The 22,553-nt window shown below is 43.6% G+C and overlaps 1 protein-coding gene and 1 pseudogene across 3 annotated transcripts in view; both read right to left on the minus strand.

Moving 5' to 3' along the window:
- STIM1 (stromal interaction molecule 1) overlaps positions 1–22,553 on the minus strand; it is a 188,838-nt gene that overhangs the window by 139,560 nt on the left and 26,725 nt on the right. The gene's annotated exons all lie outside the window — the stretch shown is intronic.
- LOC112806166 (small ribosomal subunit protein eS26-like) lies at positions 1,487–2,351 on the minus strand (annotated as a pseudogene).

The raw sequence follows: 22,553 nt of genomic DNA on the forward strand, positions 1-22,553 counted from the left end.
ATTCTCTCAATCTCAAATAATAAATAAATAAAATCTTTTTAAAAAAGAAAGAAATTGATCCTTTTTTGCTCTGTGAGTCATCAACAATAGGCAGCAGCCAGGGCCTATTGGCGTTGGTAGGAAATTACAGAAAGATGGAGAAAAATAAAGCGAAAGCCACTGGCTAAGCAGAGAGAAAACAGAGCAAGGCCTTTCTCCTTCGCTCCAGAGATTAAGTCACAGTCCCTCCAGGGTAGAGCCAATCACAGAACTCCACCTTTCTCTCTCTGGGCCATCCAGCCATCCTTACCCCCTTTCAAGGATTGAGCTTCTAATGCGAAGACAGCGGTGTGGAAAGAGCACACCTTGAGGGCTCACAGACCTCAGCTGAAATGCTGGCTCCACCTCTCACCGGCGGAATGTTTCTTACCTCCTCTATTTCTGCATGGAAAATGGTGACTGTACTGTACTTAATTCTGTGGTGAGCATCAGAATTGTGTTCGATGTATCTAGAAAAATGCCTAGCATGCAGAGGTTACTCAATATACAGTACTGTCATTATTATTAATGTCCGGGTCTCTCTTACCTACCCCACGTTCCTTGTGACTGCAGGCTTCCACAGAGCACCACAGTGCTGGGCTCCAACAGGAACAGGAAGCTCTGAGAGAGACATGGCACCTCCATTGGCTACATTCCTCTCTCTCTCCTCCCCCAACCTAGACCAGCTCAGCTCCCCACTCCACTCGGCCAACTTTGAAAAAAAACAAAATCTTTGAACCTGCCTTCTCTGGTCCCTCTTCAAAATATCTTCTTTCCTTCCTTCCTTCCCTTACCACTGTCTTTCTCAAAAGAGAAGTCTACACTTGCTGCCTCTGTGCCCTCACCTCCTACTCCCTCCCTAAGCCACAGCAGTCTAGCTACCATCCCCACCCCTCCACTGAAACTGCCGGCACCAGGTCACCAATGACTCAACAGCTCAGTTCAGGGCTCCCCCTACTTGTTCTCTGCTTCAGTAGACACTTAAGACACTTTATTTTAGAAACTCTTCCCATTCCTGGCTTCCCAGACAGTACTTTCTCCTACCTCTCCGATTGCTCCTCCTCAAGACTCCTTCCCTAGCTTTTCTGTCTACATATTATCAGAGTTCCCCTAGGCCCTATCCTCAACCTCCTTCCTTTCCACACTTTATGGATTTTACTCAGGTGACTTCACCTATTACTTTTTTTTTAAGATTTTAGTTATTTATTTATTTGAGAGAGAGCACGAGCACGGAGAAGGGCAGAGGGAGAAGCAGACTCCCCACTGAGCAGGGAGCCCGATGGGACTCTGGGATCATGACCTGAGCCAAAGGCAGACGCTTAACCCACTGAGCCACCCAGGAGCCCCTCACCTCTTGCTAATGATCTCTACTCTCACTTGGAAATCATTCCCATAGCTATGCTCCTACCTCTCTGAGGAACTCCAAAGCTCCTACCTTCTCCCCTAAGTAGCAGATGTCATCCACAAGCATCTCGAAACCAACATGAACTCCCCACGGCAGTTCTCTAGGCTGTATTTCCATGTGTTACTGGCCTCACACTGACACCCAGTCACCTAACACGTCCTCCTCTGCCCTTCACTCACATATTTCAGTCAATCCCCAGGACCACTACCCTAGTCCCAGCCTCCAACATTTGCAAATACTCTCCTACCTCTAGTTTATCCATTCCCGGCCTCCTGAGCACAGGCATCAAAGAGATCTTTCTAAAATACCACTCTGACCAAGTGACTCTCCACCTTAAATACCTAGAGTAAAGCTCAACTCCAACAGGCTGTAAGCTCTTTGCCATTCAGAATCCCTTCTGAGCAGCCCAACAGTCGGTCCAGCACCAGGAACAAGTCACCATTCCCTGAACATGCCATGTATTTCTTCACTCACACTACCTAGTACTCTTCTGGTCATCCTTTTTTTTTTTTTTTTTTTAAGTATAATCTCCATTTTTTGCCCCCAGAGAACAGTTTTCTTCAGTCCTTAAAGACTTAGCTCCTTACATGGGTTTTGGTAGAGGTGATGGGGCAGTACCTGTGGGTCCAAATTGGGGTGGGGGTGTTGGGTCCTTCTGTGCTTCACAAGAGCAATTCCTGACTACCTTACTATGGATGGCACAGCTCACACAGTAATGTAGTTTCACATACAGCTTGGGAAGCACACCAACCTTGAACACACTTGCTTCAGACATGTCCTTGACGGCGGCAGCCTCTACGTTCCGAATAACAAACTTCTCAATGGCCTTGTCCTTGGGCACACAACAGGCCCAGCTGGTTCAGCAAAGAGGCTGCATGAGACCACAGCTCTTTTTGGCATGACCATTATTCCTTCTTTCCTTGGTCATCCTGGAAGTGAGGACCCGAGAGACACTCTTCTGGTCATCCTTAAAGATCCACCTTAAACATCTCTGAAGCCTTCCCTGACATCCTCTAGCTAAGCATTAAGACCCTCCTTCCTTTCTCCCCATACATCTTCTACGTTCCTCTACTGTAGCACTTGTGACACAATATTGAGTGTACTTGCCTATGTGCTTATCTTCTCAGTAATCTGTGGATTGCTCAAAGACAAGGACTATGTCTGTCACATCTCCATAAGGCAGCCCACTTGCCCAGTCTCTCAAGATGAGCAGCCAGACTATCAACCATGATGGAGATATTCCCCCCATATCAGGAGAGCGAACTCAAATGGCAGCAGGAAGTCTTAATACTTCCCGTCTTACAAAGGCCGCTTGGACTCTGACCCCAGAGGAGGCATCCTGACCTGATTCCTGGGGCCCTTCTGCCTGGAACAGCCTGTTCGATAGGGATGGGAGAGCTTCCGGTAGATTAAAATTCTTTGGAAAATGATTTCTAAAATGGGCTAATTACAAGTAGGGCTGGCCACTGCCAGATCCATCTCAGGAAGTCATGTCAAGACTTTTACATACCTTCAAAAGTAAGGGAGGTGAGTACTACAACAGCCTGTGGCTAGTCTTACTGTTTTAAATTCCACCTCTCCTTGGGACACAGCCCTGCACCACATACTGGCAACAAGTTGTTCACTAGCCAGAAATCTATGATGGCTTCTCACTGCCTAAAACTGCACAGCATGGTGATTAAGAACAAGGACCCTAAAATATATCATCCAGGCCTGAATCCCAATTCTACCACTCATTAACCATGTGAGTTTCAGCAAGTTATCAAAGTTCTCTGGGCCTCTGTTTTCTCACCTGTAAAATAAGAAAATAATAGTATACCTACCCTCTTAGGATTGGTATAAAGATTAAATACTTTAAAAATAAGAATTAAGTAATAAAAAATTAAATCATCTTACCATTAAAAATGTTAATAACAGTGCCTGGCTCATGGTAAGAACTTAGTAAATTATATATAAACATATTCAGGTTTCAAGTCCGTCTGTCATTTAAAACCTGAGACAAGAACTGTTGCCCTGGGCGCCTGGGTGGCTCAGTTGTTAAGCGTCTGCCTTCCGCTCAGGTCATGATCCCAGGATCCTGGGATCAAGGCCCACGCCCGCTTCTCCCTCTCCCCCTGCTTCTGTTCCCTCTCTCGCTGTGTCTATCTCTGTCAAATAAATAAATAAAATCTTAAAAAAAAAAAAAAAGAACTGTTGCCCTGACCCATTTCACATGCCACAACTCACCAGTTCCCAATCCTTTTAACTTCTGACTTCATCACTTGTGATTCTTTGCCTCTGCCCACAATATCAATCCCCCATCTACCAGCCCCTCCCTCTGTCCTTAGCTGCAAATTCTCCCTGGCAGTGCTACCTACAGCTGCCTGGAAAATGCCCCCTCCGCAGAGTGCCCTGCGGGGGTGCCATGCCTAAGAGCGATACAGGATAACACCTTCACCTGAGCACCCCAATCTCCTTGCTCACTCCTACTTGCACTCGGGTCATTTTTCCAATCCAAACGCCTCCCTGAACTTCTGCAGCAGATAAGCCTTAAACAGAGTTTTAGAGACTAAGTCACACCATCTCCAGGAAGCCTGCTAGACTACAGTGATCCTCAACCACTAAAGTCTTAATCTGTAAGATATACTTCCTCATTCATATCATCTAACCATCTCTATTAGATGAAGTTCCATGAGGCAGTATCTGGTTTTCTATCACTACGTCCCTATTATCCTAGAACAATGACTGGGTCATAGTAAATGTTTAATAACTATTTAGAGAATGCAGTTAATCTAACCCAACCTTTCCATCTTTAAATAAGAAAACAGGGTGCCTGGGTGGCTCAGTCAGTTGAGATCCAACTCTTGATTTTGGCTCAGGTCATGATCTCAGGATCGTGAGATCGAGCCCCACATCAGGCTCTGCACTGAGGGTGGAGCCTGATTGGGATTCTCTCTCTTCCTCTCCCTCTGCTGTTCCACACCCTCCCCCGACCCGGCCGCCACTTGGGCTCATGCACTCTCTCTCTTTCTCTAAAAAAAAAAAAAGAACAGAAAAGAAAGAAATAAGAAAACTAGGACTGAGAAAACAGAAGTACCTCAGTCAAAGCAGAGTGAGGACTAAAACCCAGAACTCGGCAAGACTGAAATTATGAATAATGCAATCCACCCCCAACACACTTCTGGGCCAGCTGCAATTCACAAAAGAGCAGACAGACAGTTCTCTGATTAAACTGAGTGACGTTCCCTCAAAGCAGGGCATTTATCTTCTCCTCCAGAAGCAAAAGACTAGGCCAACTGTAGATGCTCGATTAGCTAAATCTCCTACCATTGATTCTAGGACATAATCAGGGACTGGTGGATTAACCAAGATCTCCAGCTTTCTGTAGCAACAGCCCAGTCTGTGAAAAGAAGGGGAGCCCTGGAGTTACCTTGCCAACCAAAGGACAGGTTGCCATTCAACTTCTCTAAGCCTTACTAACAGAAAAGCAGGAAGCCACTTTGAGCTCATTTACCTAAATGTGTTCCGTGGAACACTAGTGTCTTAAGTAATGTCAATAGATGGGTTTGTTTGGAGTTCGGGGGTAGGGAGCAGGGAGGGGTTGGAAATTCCGTAATCAAAAAAATATAGGAGGGGGGGCACCTGGGTGGCTCAGTCGTTAAGCGTCTGCCTTCGGCTCAGGTCATGATCCCAGGGTCCTGGGATCAAGCCCCGCATCGGTCTCGAGGCCTGCCTCTCCGTCTCCCACTCCCCCTGCTTGTGTTCCCTCTCTCTCTGTGTCTCTCTCTGTCGAATAAATAAATAAAATCTTAAAAAAAAAATATATATATATATATAGGAGGGGCACCTGGCTGGCTCAGCCCATAGAGCATGGGACTCTTGATCTCAGGGTCATGAATTCAAGCTTAAAAAAGGCGGGGGGGGGGGGGCACTTGGCTGGCTCAGTCATTAAGCATCTGCCTTCAGCTCAGGTCATGATCCCAGAGTCCTGGGATCAAGCCCCACATCGGGCTCCCTGCTCCGCGGGAAGCCTGCTTCTCCCTCTCCCACTCTCCCTGCTTTCGTTCCCTCTCTCGCTGTCTCTCTCTGTCAAATAAATAAATAAAATATTTTTTTAAAAAAATGTAGGAAACCCTACATTCCTTTCCTTATCATATCAAAGGATCCTCGCTTTTCCAAACTTGATCTCAAAGGTCTCTCAAGAGTAATACCTATTGTCTTTTCATATGAGAGAGAGATTCTGAAGAACACTTACTTTATTTTTTAATTTACTTTTTAAGAACTTATTTTAGGGGCGCCTGGGTGGCTCAGTCATTAAGCATCTGCCTTCGGCTCCGGTCCTGATCCCAGGGTCCTGGGATCAAGCCCCGCATCGGGCTCCCTGCTCTGTGGGGAGCCTGCTTCTCCATCTACCAGCCCCCCTGCTGTGTTGTCTCTCTCTGTCAAATAAATGAATAAAATCTTTTAAAAAAATTTTTTAAATAAAAGAATGCAGTGTACAAATGTACTATTATTCCACAGTTCCCCAAATGGACAGGACCCTAAATAGGAACTGGACTTGGACTACTAAAATCACATTACTTTCTCCAGCATAATAAGCTTGGGAGAAAGTTAACCTGGATTCAGATCTGTCTGCTAACTTTAAAGCCTGTGTCTTTCTATCATTACATTATATTCCTTGACAGTTGTTTATTCTAAAAAATCTTTACGGAGCTACAGATGCAATGCTAGGTACAAGGATATAAGGAAGTGTAAAATTTAGTAATCTCTGCACTCATTGAACTCATAATTTGGTGATGTTCATTGCTATGATAGAGGGAATGGGAACATAGGGATAGACAGAGGGAAAGGAGGTAATGGGAGCTTGAGGGGAGCCCTAATCTTTGGTGGTAGGAGAAGTTGCCAGGGAAGGCTTCCCAGAGAAGTAGGTACGTCAGCGCTAGTCTAGTGATAAAGAACATGGGGGGAGGGGAGGGGAAACGTGGACTCTTGACGGAATAGACCAGTTTCTAAAGGAGGCCAGCTTCTGGCCTATCCAATGAAGTAGGAGAGGAAAAGGGTCTTAACCAGATAATAGCACCTCCGGGGACTAACCAGAGATGCTTTAGGAAGCACATGCCAGGTTAGGTCGCCACCAGATACAAACAGCTGCCCTCCTGGAAACAATTAAGTGGCAATTTTTACTCTGACAGAATCTTGGGCCCCAATGGAATATTTTGAAATCGCTTAAATAAACTCCCAGTTTATTGATAATAAGAGGTCCTAAGAGAACCTGGCTTCATTTGTCTCAACTCGAGCTGAATATGGGAGAAACACAGGTTAGACAATAATAATTATAATGGTTGAAATTAATGAGAGCTTATTATGTGTCAGGCAATCTGCTAAACGTTCAACATGAATTAGCCCTTAATCTTCACCACAGCCCTTTGAGGTAGATAATATGATTATCTCCATGTTATAGATAAGGAAGTAGGCTCAGAGAGGTGAAGTAACTTGCCCAAAGTATTACTAGCAAGAGATGGGACCTAGGCAGACTGACCCCAGGGCCTATATCCTTCATCACTAGACTAGCTGAGGTACCTACTTCTCTGGGAAGCCTCCTCTAACAAATCCTCTACCACGAAAGACTGGGGACCCCTGAACTCCCACTACCTCCTATCCCTCTCTCTACTTCTTGTCCCCATTCCCTCTAATGTAGCAGTGAATTATCACCAAAATTATGAGTTCCACGAGGGCAGAGATTACTGAATCTTACACTTTCTTGTAACCCTTCTACTAAGCATCACATCTGCAGCTCAATAAGTATTTTTCAGAATAAACAACTGTCAAGGAATATAGTATAATGACAGAAAGACACAGGCTCTAAAGTCAAACAGACTTAGATCTGAATCCAGGCACTGCCACTTCTTAGCTATAATATTGACTAAGTTACTTAACCACTCTGGGGCTCAGAGTGGTAAAATTTTTAACCATATAACATTGTGAGAAAACTAAGCTAAGCACCTTAAACAGTGCCTGGCACATAAAAGTTACCCAATTTTATTTGCCATCCTCCTCTTTTCCCCTTGTCTTTCACATATTGGTAGAAAGAACTCTAGTCTGAGAATCCAGAGTATAAGTAGCTATAATCTTAATCAAGTACTTCTCCTTTCTGGGCTTCAATTTCCTCATCTATAACTCACAGACTATTGGTTCAGAACAAATGAAATAAAACGCGCTTGAGTGGTTAAAAAAACACTGCGCAGATGGAAGGATTTTTGTCATTCCAGCGACCTAGCTTTTAAAATCAGCCTTGAACCACACTACACAGAAGTGTCTTGAAGCTCACAAAGAAGAGCGATCTCTCAGAGACCCAAAAGCTATAAAATGAGGGAGTATTTGCACTGTCACTAGGAGGAGCCAGTCCCACTGAAGAGCTGAGGTAAGACACTGCCAAATGGCTTTGCTCCAGCAGTTCCCGGCTAATTAAGGCCTTGCTCCCCTGCCTGTCTGCCTGTGACCTCTGCAAAGCTTAGAGAACACCAAGTGCTCCACAGCAGCTCTTCCCTTGGCCAGACTGGCATAAGGTATTGCGGTCAAGGATCAGCCACAGCTACTGCTAAGAGGCTCCTGCCCTTGGCCCTCCTGAGAACAGAGCCCAAAACAAGGAGCCCTCGGGCTGTCCTGAGGTTATCAGTTCAGGATTCCTAAGAATCAGCCTTACACACAGCTACCAAGACTCTGGGCCTAACGTGTCAGATGGGACAGAACTTAAGTCCTAAGCAGGCAGGCCCTTTGGACAGACTAGAAAGTACCCTTATGCTACAGAGTAAGGAGTAAGGATAAGGGATTGGTCCTCCCATTCTTAGCTAGAAGTATCTAGTCTTAAATGCCTTCAAGGTCACTTTGCAGGCTCTTCTTGAAGCTACATAGGCCCCAGGGACCTAACCACTTCCTTTGTTCATTAAAGCAGAACTTTCATTCCACCCCTAAGGCTCCCTCCCCCAAGCCCAGCTCTAGAGTAAGACAGTCCATTCTTTTTGCTCTTTAAAAGTTAAAACACATGGGCCCTTTTGGTTGTAAAGGTTTAACTGCTGCATTGGGAAAGCATGTAGGCCAAAAGTAGCACACATGAGGAAGTAAAGAAGGTTTAAAAAGTACTACAAGTTAGTTACAGTCACTGTCCCCACTTAAGAGTTCCCGGTTTCTGCGTTATTCGTGCTCTTAGAGAACGGCTACAATCTAATAGTCTCCAAAGTTTATTTTTGAACAGTGTAACCCTCTCTTTCGAATGCAGTTCAAATTAAATCTAATTGGGAGTCTCAACAGCTAATTGGATCTCTAATGAAATAATGGATCTAGGTAGTAAACATCAATGGCTCCTAAAATCATCAGGCAAAAAGCTGACGGGAAATATTTTAACAAATAGATCAAACTGACAATATCTGAACCCAACCAACAATCTAAACATTATAAAAAGAGAGAAAACCAGATATAGTTGGACATCCTTTCAAAAAGAAAGAAAAGCAGGGCACCTGGGTGGCTCAGTCAGTTAAGTGTCTGTCTTCGGCTCTGGCCATGATCTCAGGGTCCTGGGATCAAGCCCAGTGTCCTTCCTGCTCAGCTGGGAGTCCGCTTTACCCTCTACCCCTCCCCTCCCTTCTTTCTCTCTCTCTCAAATAAATAAATAAAATCTTTAAAAAAAATGATTAAACCTGAATCTGATCAAGCCTCAAGATCCAACTACCAATTTATAATACAATAAAGAGAATGTAGGAACACGTTAAATGCCACCATAGAGAGATAATCAGCAAAATCCAGAAACTGAAAACTCTTCTGGACAAATGACCCAGTTTCTTCAATACAGAATTGCAAGGAAAAGAAAAAAAGGAAGGGTGGGGGAAGCTGTGGATTAGAAGAAACTCAAGATTTAGATCAACCAGAAAAAAGAAATAAAAGACATCCAAATTGGAAAAGAAGTAAAACTGTCACTATTTGCCAATGACATAATAGTATATATAGAAAGCCCTAAAGACTCCACCAGAAAACTATGAGAACTAACAAATAATTCAGTAAAGTTTCAGGATACAAAATTAATATACAGAAATTTGTTGTATTTCTATATGCTATTAATGAACTATTAGGGAAAAAATTAAGAAAATAATCCCATTTATAATTGCATCAAAAAGAATAAAATACCTAGGAATAAATTTTTTTTTTAAATTTATTTGACAGAGAGAGACACAGTGAGAGAGGGAACACAAGCTGGGGGAGTGGGAGAGGGAGAAGCAGGCTTCCCGCTGAGCAGGGAGCCCGATGTGGGACTTGATCCCAGGACCCCGGGATCATGACCTGAGCCACAGGCAGACGCTTAAAGACTGAGCCACCCAGGCGCCCCCCTAGGAATAAATTTATAAATAAATTTACCAAGGAAGTAAAACATCTATACGGTAAGAGACTGATGAAAGAAATTAAAACTGTAAGACACTGATAAACAAAATGGAAAACTGTAAGACACCAATGAAAGAAACTAAAAAAGACACAATTAAATGGAAAGATATACAATGCTCAGGGCACCTGAGGGGCTCAGTCAGTTAAGCGTCTGCCTTGGGCTCAGGTCATGATCCCAGGGTCCTGAGATTGAGCCCCACGTCAGGCTCCCTGCTCAATGGGTACCTGCTTCTCCCTCTCCCTCTGTCTCCCAGCTCATGCTCTCATTCTCACTCTCTCTATCTCAAATAAATAAATAAAATCTTTAAAAAAAAAAGATACAAAATGCTCATGGACTGGCAGAATTAATATTGTTAAAATGTCCACACTACCCAAAGCAATCTACAGATTCAATGCAACCCCTATCAGAATACCAATGGCATTTTTCACAGAACTAGAACAAATATTCCTAAAATTTGTATGGAACCATAAAAGATCCCAAATAGCCAAATAATCTTAAGAAAGAAGAACAAAGCTGGAGGTATCATGTTCCCTGATTTCAAACTATACTACAAAAAATAGTAATCAAAACAATATTGTACTGGTACAAAAAGAGACACACAGATCAGCTGAATAGAATAGACAGTCCAGGGGCACCCAGGTGGCTCAGTCAGTTAAACGTCTGCCTTCGGCTCAGGTCATGATCCCAGGATCCTGGGATGGAGCCCTGCATCTGGCTCTCTGCTCAGCAAGGAACCTGCTTCTCCCTCTCTCTCTGCCTGCCATTCTGCCTACTTGTGATCCCCCTCTCTCTCTGTCAAATAAATAAATAAAATCTTAAAAAAAAAAAAAGAATAGACAGTCCAGAATTAAGCCTACATTTATACTGTCATTTAATCTTCAACAAAGGAGGCAAGGACATACAACAGGGAAAAGAGTCTCTTCAATAAGTGGTGTTGGGAAAACTGCACAAATATGTGGAAAAGAATGAAACTGGACCACTTTCTTACACCATACACAAAAATAATTTCAAAATGGATTAAAAACTTGGATTGAGTCCCGCATCGGGCTCCCTGCTCCACGGGAAGCATGCTTCTCCCTCTCCCACTCCCTCTGCTCGTGTTCCCTCTCTCGCTGTGTCTCTCTCTGTCAAATAAATAAATAAAATCTTAAAAAAAAAAAAAGACCAGAACACATAAAAACTCCTAGAAGAATACACAGGCATAAGCTCTTGGACATTGGTCTAAGCAATTTTTTTTTTATCTGTCTCCTCAGGCAAGGGCAACAAAACGAAAAATAAAGAAATGGAGCCACATTAAACTAAAAAAAAAAAAAAAAGATTTAGATCAACCAATGTATAGAGCTTCGCTGGACACTGATATGAATAAATCAACTTAAACACTGACTAGTTGATATTAAAGGATTATTGTTGTATTTTTAAGCGTGATAATGATATTTTGGTTATGTTTTCAAATACAGTTCTTTTAGAAATACATAATAATGTTTGTGAATGAAATAATATGCCTAGAATTTGCTTCAAAATAATCCAAACAGGTGGGACAGTAAAGATGAAATAGGATTAATAAGACTGGCCTTGAGTGCACAATTGCAGATGGGGAGTAATGGGCACATCAGGGTTCATTATACTGCCCTCTCTAGTTTGTTTGTTTTTTTAATTTATTTATTTGACAGAGAGAGAAAGAATGAGAGCAGGGGGAGGGGCAGAGGAAGAGGAAGAGAATCTCAAGTGGACTCCCCACCGAGCAGGTGGGCGAAGCCGGGCTCCATCCCACAACCCTGAGATCATGACCTGAATTGAAACCTGAACTGAAATCAAGAGTGGGGCGCTCAACCAACTAAGCCACCCAGGAGCCCCTGCCCTCTCTAGTTTTGAATATGTTTAAATTTTTCTATAATACAAAAAGTTGGCTTTTTTTGTTTTCTGTTGAGAATGTGCATGAGCACGAGTGGGGGGGGTGGGGGGTTAGAGGAAGAGAGAAAGAGAATCTTTTTTTTTTTAAAGATGTTATTTATTTATTTGACAGAGACAGACAGAGCGAGAATGGGACACAGGAAGGGGGAGTGAAAGAGGGAGAAGCAGTCTTCCCGCAGAGAAGGAGCCCGATGCAGGGCTCGATCTCAGGACCCTGGGATCATGACCTGAGCCGAAGGCAGACGCTTAACGACTGAGCCACCCAGGTGCCCCTAATCTTTTTTTTTTTTTAAGATTTTATTTATTTATTTATTTGACAGAGAGAGAGAGGACAAGCAGGGGGAGCAGCAGAGGGAGAGGGAGAAGCAGGCTCCCCGCTGAGCAGGGAGCCCAACACGGGGCTCAACCCCAGGACCCCGGGATCATGACCCGAGCTGAAGGCAGATGCCCAACCAACTGAGCCATCCAGGCACGCCGGGAAAGAGAGAATCTCAAGCAGGTTCCATGCCCAGCACGGAGCTTGATCTCATCTTATGACCCTGAGATCATGACCCCAGTTGAAATCAAGAGTCAGATGGTTAACTGGATGAGCCACCCAGGTACCCCCAAAAGGTTTTTTTTTCAAGTTAAAAAATAAGTTGAGTGTGGAGGGGCTATGGTTGAGACATATGAGTAAAGCCTATAGCTCTTCCCAATGACTCACGTCTCCCACAGTGATCCCTGAGACAGCTTGGGAAGCCCTAGGATAACTGGAAAACAGTCTGAAAACCAACGCTGCATTATATGGAATACAGATACCTGAGTAAGAGAACCTGGCTTCAAATCTTGGCTCTGCGCCTTAATAGCAATGTGACACCTTTAAAAAGTAACCCTCTGAGCTTCTTACCCTTGTGCAAATAGGGCTACCTCCCAGGATAGCAACAAGGATCAAATAAAATAAGAGATTAAAATACTGTGTATTTCTTTTTTTTTTTTTTTTTGAAGATTTTTATTTGACAGAGAGAGACACAGCGAGAGAGGGAACACAAGCAGGGGGAGTGGGAGAGGGAGAAGCAGGCTTCTCGCTGAGCAGGGAGCCCGATGTGGGACTCGATCCCAGGACCCTGGGATCATGACCTGAGCCGAAGGCAGACGCTTAACGACTGAGCCACCCAGGCTGTGTATTTCTAAAGTATATATGATTGTTAGGACCACTTAGGGAGATCACTTGCCTTTTATTCCTGACACTAAAGTTACTCAACCCCCATCCCACCCCAACCTTCATGCCAATCCCTTCGAATCTTCAGAAAACACACATAAAATTCTGTGAAGACATGAGAGGCAGCAGGAATTAAAATTCAATGCTGTGGGCAGCCTGTGTGTGCCTGGCCAGCTACAGTATGTGTGTGTGTAGAAGGGAAGGGGGAGGGCAGTAATGGGAAAGTGCCCTAGAGATGACTGAAAATTTACCCTCAGCCTAGGCTCCAGGTCTCTAACTACCAACCCTAAATGACAAAAAATAAATAAGTGCCAGGCACTTGTGGATGAAGGCCAACTCTTAGGGGGGAAAATGTTTCATGTTAATGACAGTTAAACTGCCTATGTCTGGCTCAGAAATAATGAAACCTATCCTTTTTATCAACACTTAGATTCTATTTTCCTTCCACAGCCCCTCATGTTTTGAATGATTTTGTCTATAAACAAAGTGCACTTACTGAGAAGTAATTCAACATTTTCAGCTGTGTTTATTATCACTACTTTTTCTTTTCAAAATGCTGATCCAGATTTCAACGAACCATATACAATTATCAAAGCTTCATAACAATATTTTGAAATTACACACCTCACCATCTTGGCTTTGATTATAATGAGCAACAAAGTGAAAGTAAACATGTAGACATTCAAGCACTGGGCCGTGCTACCAGTTGCTTATTTTGGCTGTATACTTGTGTCCAAGGTCATTCACTCACTGGACAGGTTTATGTCCTATGATGCCATCAACTGCCAGTCAAAGCACCAATCAGCTTGAGCGAACTAGTGTTACCACACAGTACTGACACAATTAAAAACCAAAAGCAAAGACGCTTCTATTGTAAGTAAATGTACAATTCCCACTAGGCTTACTGAAAAACTGAAAAGAACTTAAATTCATTCATTCATTCAAAAACAAATATTTACTAAGTGTCCCCGTCCAAGACCCTATGGTAGGCACTAAGGACAAAATGAAGAAGACATAGTCCATAGCCTCGGGGATTACGTAAATACACCCCTTCACCGCTTTCATGGATCCCAAAGTGACCAGAGACCACAGACCACCAAAACTGTGTTGGAAGAGGTGACATTTTGATTCCCTCATGAACACAACTTGTGAAAAGGCAACCTGCTTCAAGATGTACTTCTCAAAAGCACAGCCTTGATCTGCAGGTACAAGTTGCTCCACTACTAGAAAAAACAAGAATATGGTTTCTAAAATCAAAGTTTCTGTCAGTATATCAACAGATATTTCCTGAATTTCTATTTTGTCTTTGGGCACTGTGCTAGATAAGGGATATGCAAACTGTGGTCCTCAGGCCAAATCCAGACCAAGACATGTCTTTGCAAATAAAGTTTCATTGGAACACAGTCATGCACGTTCATTTACAAACAGCCTATGGCTGCTTTCCTGCAACAACTTGCCACTTCAACCAAAACAGAAGGCCCATCAGGCCTAAAACATTTACTCTCTGATCCCTTACAGAAAATGTTTGCCAACTACTACGCCAGACTCTGAAGATGCAGAAATGTATCTGTATGTTGCTCTAGGTGGTAGTTATATGGGTATACACATGTGTAAAAATGCATCAAGCATTTCATTCATTTAATCATATTTATGTCATAACTTAATACTTTATTTTAATGGAATAAAGAGTACTCAGTCCTTGCCCTGTAGCAACTCAAAATCTGGTAGGAGGCCATAAAAGTAAATAATTGCAGTACGGTGGCGATAAGAATCATAATGAAAAGTTATGCTAATTACACTAATGGCACAAAAGAGAAAATAAACCTAGCTGGGTTTGCAAGGCCAAGTCTTTATAGAAGATAATTGAGGTATATCTCGAAGAAAGAATACGTATATGCCAAGAAGGTGGTGCTAGGGGAAAAAAAGATGGCAGTAAAAGGGAGAGGTCATTCCAGGCAGAGAGCACAGCATATACAAAGTTTCAGAAATGCAAAATAATTAAATAAATAAACCAAAACAACAAAATATGGCATGGCTTTGGGAAATGACAAGTAGTTCGCAGAAACACTTATATAAGGGCGCCTGGGTGGCTCAGATGGTTAAGCGACTGCCTTCAGCTCAAGTCATGATCCCAGAGTCCTGGGATGGAGTCCCGCATCGGGCTCCCTGCTCGGCAGGGAGTCTGCTTCTCCCTCTCACCCTACCCCCTCTTGTGCTCTCTCTCTCTCTGTTTCAAATAAATAAAATAAAATCTTTAAAAAAAAAAAAAAAGAAAGAAAAGAAACGCTTAGGTAAAGCACTAGCAGAGCAATGTGAAAAGATGAGACGGGAGCAATACAGAGGGGTCAGACCACAGCAAGCCTCATTTGGAAGGTCATCATACATGAATGGACATGTACTTTATGGTCTAAGCAGGGTCACTTCTATTTTCTTTTTAGATTTTATTTATTTATTTATTTATTTATTTGAGAGAGAGAGAGAGAGAGAGAATGCAGGGGGGAGGAACAGAGGGAGAAAGCATATCTCAAGCAGACTTCACCCTGCGCACAGGGCCCTAAGTGGGGCTGGATCTCACAACCCTGGAATCATGACCTGAGCCAAAGTCAAGAGTCGGATGCTCAACCCACTGAGCCTCCCAGGTGTCCCAAAACATGGTCACTTCTGAGAGTAAAAGAGAACCAGAAAAATAATTGTAAACAAGGACTATCCCAGGAAGATATGATCATCCTATTATTTGCCATATTAAAGAACACAGGCTTTAACCTACAAGATAGGACAAGTTAATACAAAACTTTAAAGACAGGAATACCAAGATTTATGCTTTAAAAAGAGTGTGCTTGGGGCGCCTGGGTGGCTCAGTCATTAGGCGTCTGCCTTCGGCTCAGGTCATGGTCCCAGGGTTCTGGGATCGAGCCCTGCATCGGGCTCCCTGCTCCGCGGGAAGCCTGCTTCTCCCTCTCCCACTCCCCCTGCTTGTATTCCCTCTCTCGCTGTGTCTCTCTCTGTCAAATAAATAAAATCTTAAAAAAAAATAAAAAATAAAATAAAAATAAAAAGAGTGTGCTTCACCTATTTATTTTATTTAACCTATTTATAGACTACTTACTATGTGCCAGGCACTACCCTCAGCACTTTACAAATATTACTTATTAATCCTCATAACTACCTCGTGAGATAGATACTATTATTATCCTCATTATTCAGATAAAAGGCACAGGCTAATTAAGTAACTTGCCCAAAGTGGCACAGATAAGTGGCAGAGCAGTCAGGCTCCAGGGTTTGTGCTGTTCCCATTTCACCTCAGGGCCCACCTGTGACATTTACTCAGAAACTCCTGAGCCTGCAGATGCCGTAGGGTCCCTCTCTGCAGTGACCCACACCACTCTGCACTTCTTCCCACCACTCAACGTACTGTTAAACATTTATTTAAAGGGGCGCCTGGGTGGCTCAGTTGGTTAAGCGACTGCCTTCAGCTCAGGTCATGATCCTGGAGTCCCGGGATCGAGTCCCGCATCGGGCTCCCTGCTCAGCAGGGAGTCTGCTTCTACCTCTGACCCTCTTCCCTCTTGTGCTCTCTATCTCTCATTCTCTCTCTGTCAAATAAATAAATAAAATCTTTAAAAAAAAAAAAACATTTATTTAAAAATTAATAAATAAATAAATCTATCTTCTTCACTAGACTGTTAACATTTGTTTAAAAATAAATAAATAAGGGGCGCCTGGGTGGCTCAGTCGTTGAGCGTCTGCCTTCGGCTCAGGTCACGATCCCAGGGTCCGGGGATCGAGCCCCATGTCGGGCTCCCTGCTCAGTGGGAAAGCCTGCTTCTCCCTCCCCCACTCCCTCTGCTTGTGTTCCCTCTTTCGCTGTCAAATAAATAAATAAAATCTGTCAATAAATAAATAAATAAATCTATCTTCTTCACTAGACTATAAACTCTGTAAGGACAGGGTTGAGATTATCTTGTTTACCACTGTATTCCCACAGTCTGATACATTTATTAGCTCTCAATTTAGAAATAGTATTAATAATAGCGAACATGGGGGCACCTGGGTGGCTCAGTCGGTTAAGCATCCGACTTTTGATCTCAGCTCAGGTCTTGATCTCGGGTCATGAGTTCAAGACCTGCATTGGGCTCCACACTGGGCCTACGTGGGGCATGGAGCCTACTTAAACACACACACACTGGGGCACCTGGGTGGCTCAGGCAGTTAAGCGTCTGCCTTCAGCTCAGGTCATGATCCCAGGGTCCTGGTATCGAGCCCCGCGGCGTCGGGCTCCTTGCTCAGCAGGGAGCCTGCTTCTCCCTCTCCCTCTGCCTGCCGCTCTGCCTACTTGTGCTCTCTCTCTCTGTCAAATAAATAAATAAAATCTTAAAAAAAAACACACACACACACAATAATAATAATAATAACTAATATTTATTGAGCACTCACCCTGGGGCTAGGCACTATTCTAAGAGCTTTAAATATATTAATTGATTTAAGAGAAGTTGAGTAAGCCGTCCAAAGGTCACAAAGCTAGTAAGAAGTGGAGCCAGGATTCTGGATCTAGCTCAATGCCCTCTACTTTATGCTATACTACTTTTTTTATTGAATAAATAAAAATATGACTTAACAAAATTAGTATTCCTGGTATCTAAACAGTGCCTGGCGCTCGGCACACGTTCCAAAAATAAATGACTCTTTCAGGTGCTGAGGAAGAGACAACCTGTTACCACATCGCCTTCCTCCCAACAAGGCAGCCTGGCCCACAGAAATATAAGCATATATCCAGATCACTGGGGAGGCAGCATAATGTAATGGTTAAAAACACAGGCCTTGGAATTAGAACATGAAATCTCTAATTAGGTTGGGTCCCACTTACACCAATTACTAGATATGTGACCTTAGGTTCCTCATTTATAAAATGAGAATAACAGTATCTATCTCATTGGCTATTGTGACAATTATATAAGGTAAATAATAATTGTACATAACACAAAAGTTTTTTATCATAACAATAAACATTATGATTTTTATTATTATTAACTGTCCGATGAGTTAGTGGTGGACTTAGCTGTAGCTCAGAGCTTCTGCAACCTCCTGCTAGGTACCTTGGGACCCCCACCCCAAGTCTTATACCAAAGTTGACTATTTTTACAAGTTTAGAACTCAAGTGGGTATTGTACATGACCAGTGTTTCATGGGGCTTCAGACTTCTGGCCCAGTGTCTGACGAAGTAACTATCTTAAGGGTGGGGTCCCGATCCCATTACTTAGGCCATGCCTTCCAGAAGGAAAATCAGGAAACCACTAGCTCTATCTGACCTAGCTCACAATGAAAGACACCACACTAGAAAACATATGTACCTACAATATCCTCTTGAGCTTCAGACTTCAGTCACATCCTTACTGTCAGGCTAGAAACACTGATTTAGTCCAAGAGACTGGCCAGAAGCCAAGAGCTTATGTCATTGCTGCGGGGGTCTAATGGTGGTGACAGAGAAAAGTTTTAGAATTTTGAGGTGCCATAAAATACTCTCTGTATTCTCTGTGACAAACTTAATCCCAAGCCTCCTAGCTGCCCAGCCCTATATTAGGACCAGACGGGTCTGATCAGAGAAATCATAGAGATGGGAGAACAAGGTCAGTCTCCAGAGATCACCACCTGGATTGGTCCCTGCTTTCAGACCGTGATATACCTATCTATCATTAGCCTCATTTTACAGATAAGGCAGCTGAGGTCCAGAGTGGGTAAGTGACCCAAGCCTAAGTGGTGGCAAGAAAAAAACGAGCATCTAGTCTCAAGAAATAACAACGTAAGACTCATAAAACTGTCAAAACACATGGTCAGGTCGTGAGGAAGATTACTCTGAGGAGCTGCAGGGATGGAGGAGAGCTCAGATACAGAGGGTCTCACAGTAACAGGTCCTAGCCACCACACCCCTCACAAAGTAAAGGGGCCCCACCTTGCTTTCATGGCTCCTTTATACCTAGACCCTACATTATCTATTTACCTGTCACCCCTAAGAGATGGTACTTCCCTGAGGTTATACACATTTTATTACCCTTATCTATATTATCAGCACCCTGCCTAGGCACACAGCTGCACCCCCCCACTGACTTCACAAAGACTCAGGCTAGCCCGACTCACCCGACTCACCCACGAAATACTTAAAACGAGGCACACTCAGTCTATCAGGCACCTGCCATGTCAAGATGTGGCTCCTCAACAAAGAGTTGAGAGGTGAGGCTGATAGAAAGTGACTTCGGCCAAGTAATGAACCTCTTACTTGTTCATATAAGATATTGATAACAACAATCACCTCAGAAGGATATATGAAAAGTTAAATGTGAAAGCACTTACCACAGTTGTTGGCACATAGTAGGCACCCAATGACTGCCAGTTCCCTTCCCATAACCCTTCTGAGTTCCTGTAAAAACTATTTTGGTTTTGGACGTTCGTGGACCAACGTTTATTAAACTGCAAGTATTTATTTATGTGCAGGGCACTGTGTTGATCTCATCCTAGGCATCTTTGACGCAACCTCAGCATCTAGCACAGGGCCCACCAGAGCTGCCCGGCACACAGTAAGCACTCACTAACTAGGGACCTCCCGAGAAGACTACCAGACACGCAGGCACAGAAAAGATCAAGTCCCCGGCCAGCATCAGCGTATACATTTAGAGAGTCCCTCCCCTAGTAGAGCCTGGCCATCACAATGATCATAAAAATATAAAAATACAAGAAGGATCCAGATGAGTTCCTCAAAACTGCTCTAGGGGCCATATGGCAATGTTCCAAATATAGCGCATCTTCATTTAGGACCTGGGTTGCAATATTACACTGACCATCCACCTTCACCTGTCTTTACACTACCCATTGTGAGGAAAGGAAAGTGCTCCTTCCTTTTAGCACTGCTTGTTTGGAAAAGCTGGCCTCCCGGGAAACGGCTCGGTCCATAGCCTGGCAAATAGGATCTGGCAAAAGCTTGAACCCTACAAAAGCATCTTAATCATTCCACCTTGCTGGGCTCCAGGGCTGAAAATAGCCCCAGATGAAAAACAAGCTGTGCGGACTACTTATCCAGTTTCATAGCAAAATCAGGCCTTAAGCTGACTGAAGAGGACAAGCCCCTCACTCCTTAACTCAAGCAGGGCTAGAGGTCTCACCTGTTTCTGGCCCCATAGCAACTGGCATAGCTCTGGCACCTCTCAGGCTTCATCTTTCCAAAACAGTAATGGAACAAGTGCAGGACAGGGAAGGGACTTCCACAGTCAGCCGAGCGCGGCTTAAAGGGGCAGCAGGGAGAGCGCTATTCCTGGACACAGACCCTTTATTCCCTCATCAAATCTGAGGGCAAAAATCAAAGTCCCACACCTGACAAAGAAGCATTCTGTACCTCTGCTTCCCCATCTGGGTCCTCTATCAAGGCCCTGTCTCAATGCCTGCTTAAGGGAAACCTCCCCTGGGGCGCCTGGGTGGCTCAGTCGTTAAGCATCTGCCTTCGGCTCAGGTCATGATCCCAGGGTCCTGGGATCGAGCCCCGCATCGGGCTCCCTGCTCCGCGGGAGGCCCGCTTCTCGCTCTCCCACTCCCTCTGCTCGTGTTCCCTCTCTGGCTGTGTCTCTCTCTGTCAAATGAATAAATAAAATCTCTAAAAAAAAAAAAAAAAAGGGAAACCTTCCCTAATCCCAAATCAGAGTCAGTCAGTCTGCAGTCTTGCACACCAAGCCCATGCCTACACACCCTGACCCCTGCCACTAGAGTCAACTCTTTCCAGCTCTGTGTACTCCAAAACATTAAGCACTTCTAAGGCAGGGCCCGCGTCTCACAATGTCTGTGTCTCCAGTTAAAGCAGGTGCTCAAAGGCTGGTTTGTTGTAGAGTTAAAGGAAGCAGGTACATTAACAAGACAGCAAGTATGAGGACAAGAATGTATCCTGCCTTGCTCTCCCTGTTGTCTCAAGCGTACGCTGCCCTCCGGCCCTGGCTTCAGGCTGGCTTTCCCAGGCTTCCTCTCATCACCCAGCTCATAGCCATCTCTCCCTCCCATGACTGTGCATATCATGGCCCAACCATTCCCTGGACCCAGGAAGGTGTGTTTGGGAACTCCTTCAGGACATGGTCGATGGAACGGCCACATGAGAGTCCACCAGTAAGTGTTTACAGAGTAAAAAGGAAAAAAAAAAAAGGCAAAAAAACTTCCCTTGAGCTTTCAATAGCTCATCTGTTAAGAAAATGAAAAAAATATCTGCCACTGGAGTCTCACCTGGTTTCACCTGGTCGCTCCCACGAGCTTCGATTATCTTTCTCCCTATCCTCCACCGGTTCCCAGGGAGTTCTCCATAAAGAATTCAGGGCAAATGGTTCAGCACCTATATTTGGATCTACAACTGTGTGATACTCAAGATGTCATCAGAACAGAGATGACAGCTCATTCTTCACATCCCACATCCTTCAGACTATAGGGAGTGATTCATCCATACTTATCCCAGCCAAAGGCAGGAAAAGTCCCTTGAACCAAAGCAGGACAATGTTGCTCCACCTACTCACTGGTGGGCCCGTGCCTAAAATCATGTTCAGGCTCACAGCTAAACTGGGAAGGGGTCCATAAGTCCTCACCTTTGTGGGCTGCAGTCCTGGGGGAAGACTTCCAATCAGAAAGAAAATAAATGATAAATTTCTACAACTGTGTTAAAACCAACAGTTTTTAGCAAATCCAAGTTATTTTTGTTTTTATTGGGATATAATTTGTATACCATACAATTCACCCTTTTAAAGGTACAATTCAGTGGTTTTCAGTATATTCACAAAGTAATGCAGCCATCACCAACGATCTAATTTCAGAATGTTTTCATCACCCTAAAAATAAACCCCATACCCATTAGCAGTCACTCCCTATTACCCCTACCGCCTAGCCCCTGGCAACTTCTAATCTATTTTCTGTCTATACTGATGTGCCTATTCTGGACATTTCAATAAATGGAATCACATAATATGTTGTCTTTTCACTTAGCATAATTTTTCAAGCTTCATCCATGTTGTAGCATCTATCAGTAGTTTGTTCCATTTTATGGCTGCATAATATTCCATTATATGGATACTTCACATTTTGTTTATTTATCAGTTGATGGACATTTGGGTTGTCTCCACTTTTTGGCTACTATAAATAATGCTACTGTGAACATTCATGTACAACACCTGTGGCCTTCCAGGTGTTGAAAACATGTGGCTGGCTCCCATACTGTTCACTCATTCTCTTGACTTAGAAAAGGCAGAGCCAAGCATCATGCTACTCACCATTTAAGAAAGCACTTTCACTGTCCACTAACTCACTGAATCTTTACAATACTCCCCATAACCTCAAGGCAGGGATTCCTGCTACCATTTTATATATAAAGAAACCCTAACCTTGAAAATTTAAGTAATTTTGCTAAGTCACAAAAGTACAGGGACAGAACCCAGATCTTCTGATTCTTGGTCCAGACCTCTGTGAGTTGACTTAAAAGGCCATCCAATTAGACGCTTTCCTTAACCATCCTACCTAAAATAGCACCCCATCACTCTCTAAAACTTTGTTTTCCTTTACTTTGTTTTCTAGAACTTATTATTATGTGAAATTATATTACA

Source organism: Callorhinus ursinus, unplaced genomic scaffold (genome assembly GCF_003265705.2).
Source record: "Callorhinus ursinus isolate GAN/ISIS: 27379988/994484 unplaced genomic scaffold, GSC_fseal_2.0 scaffold35, whole genome shotgun sequence".
NCBI classification, from domain to species: Eukaryota; Metazoa; Chordata; class Mammalia; order Carnivora; family Otariidae; genus Callorhinus; species Callorhinus ursinus.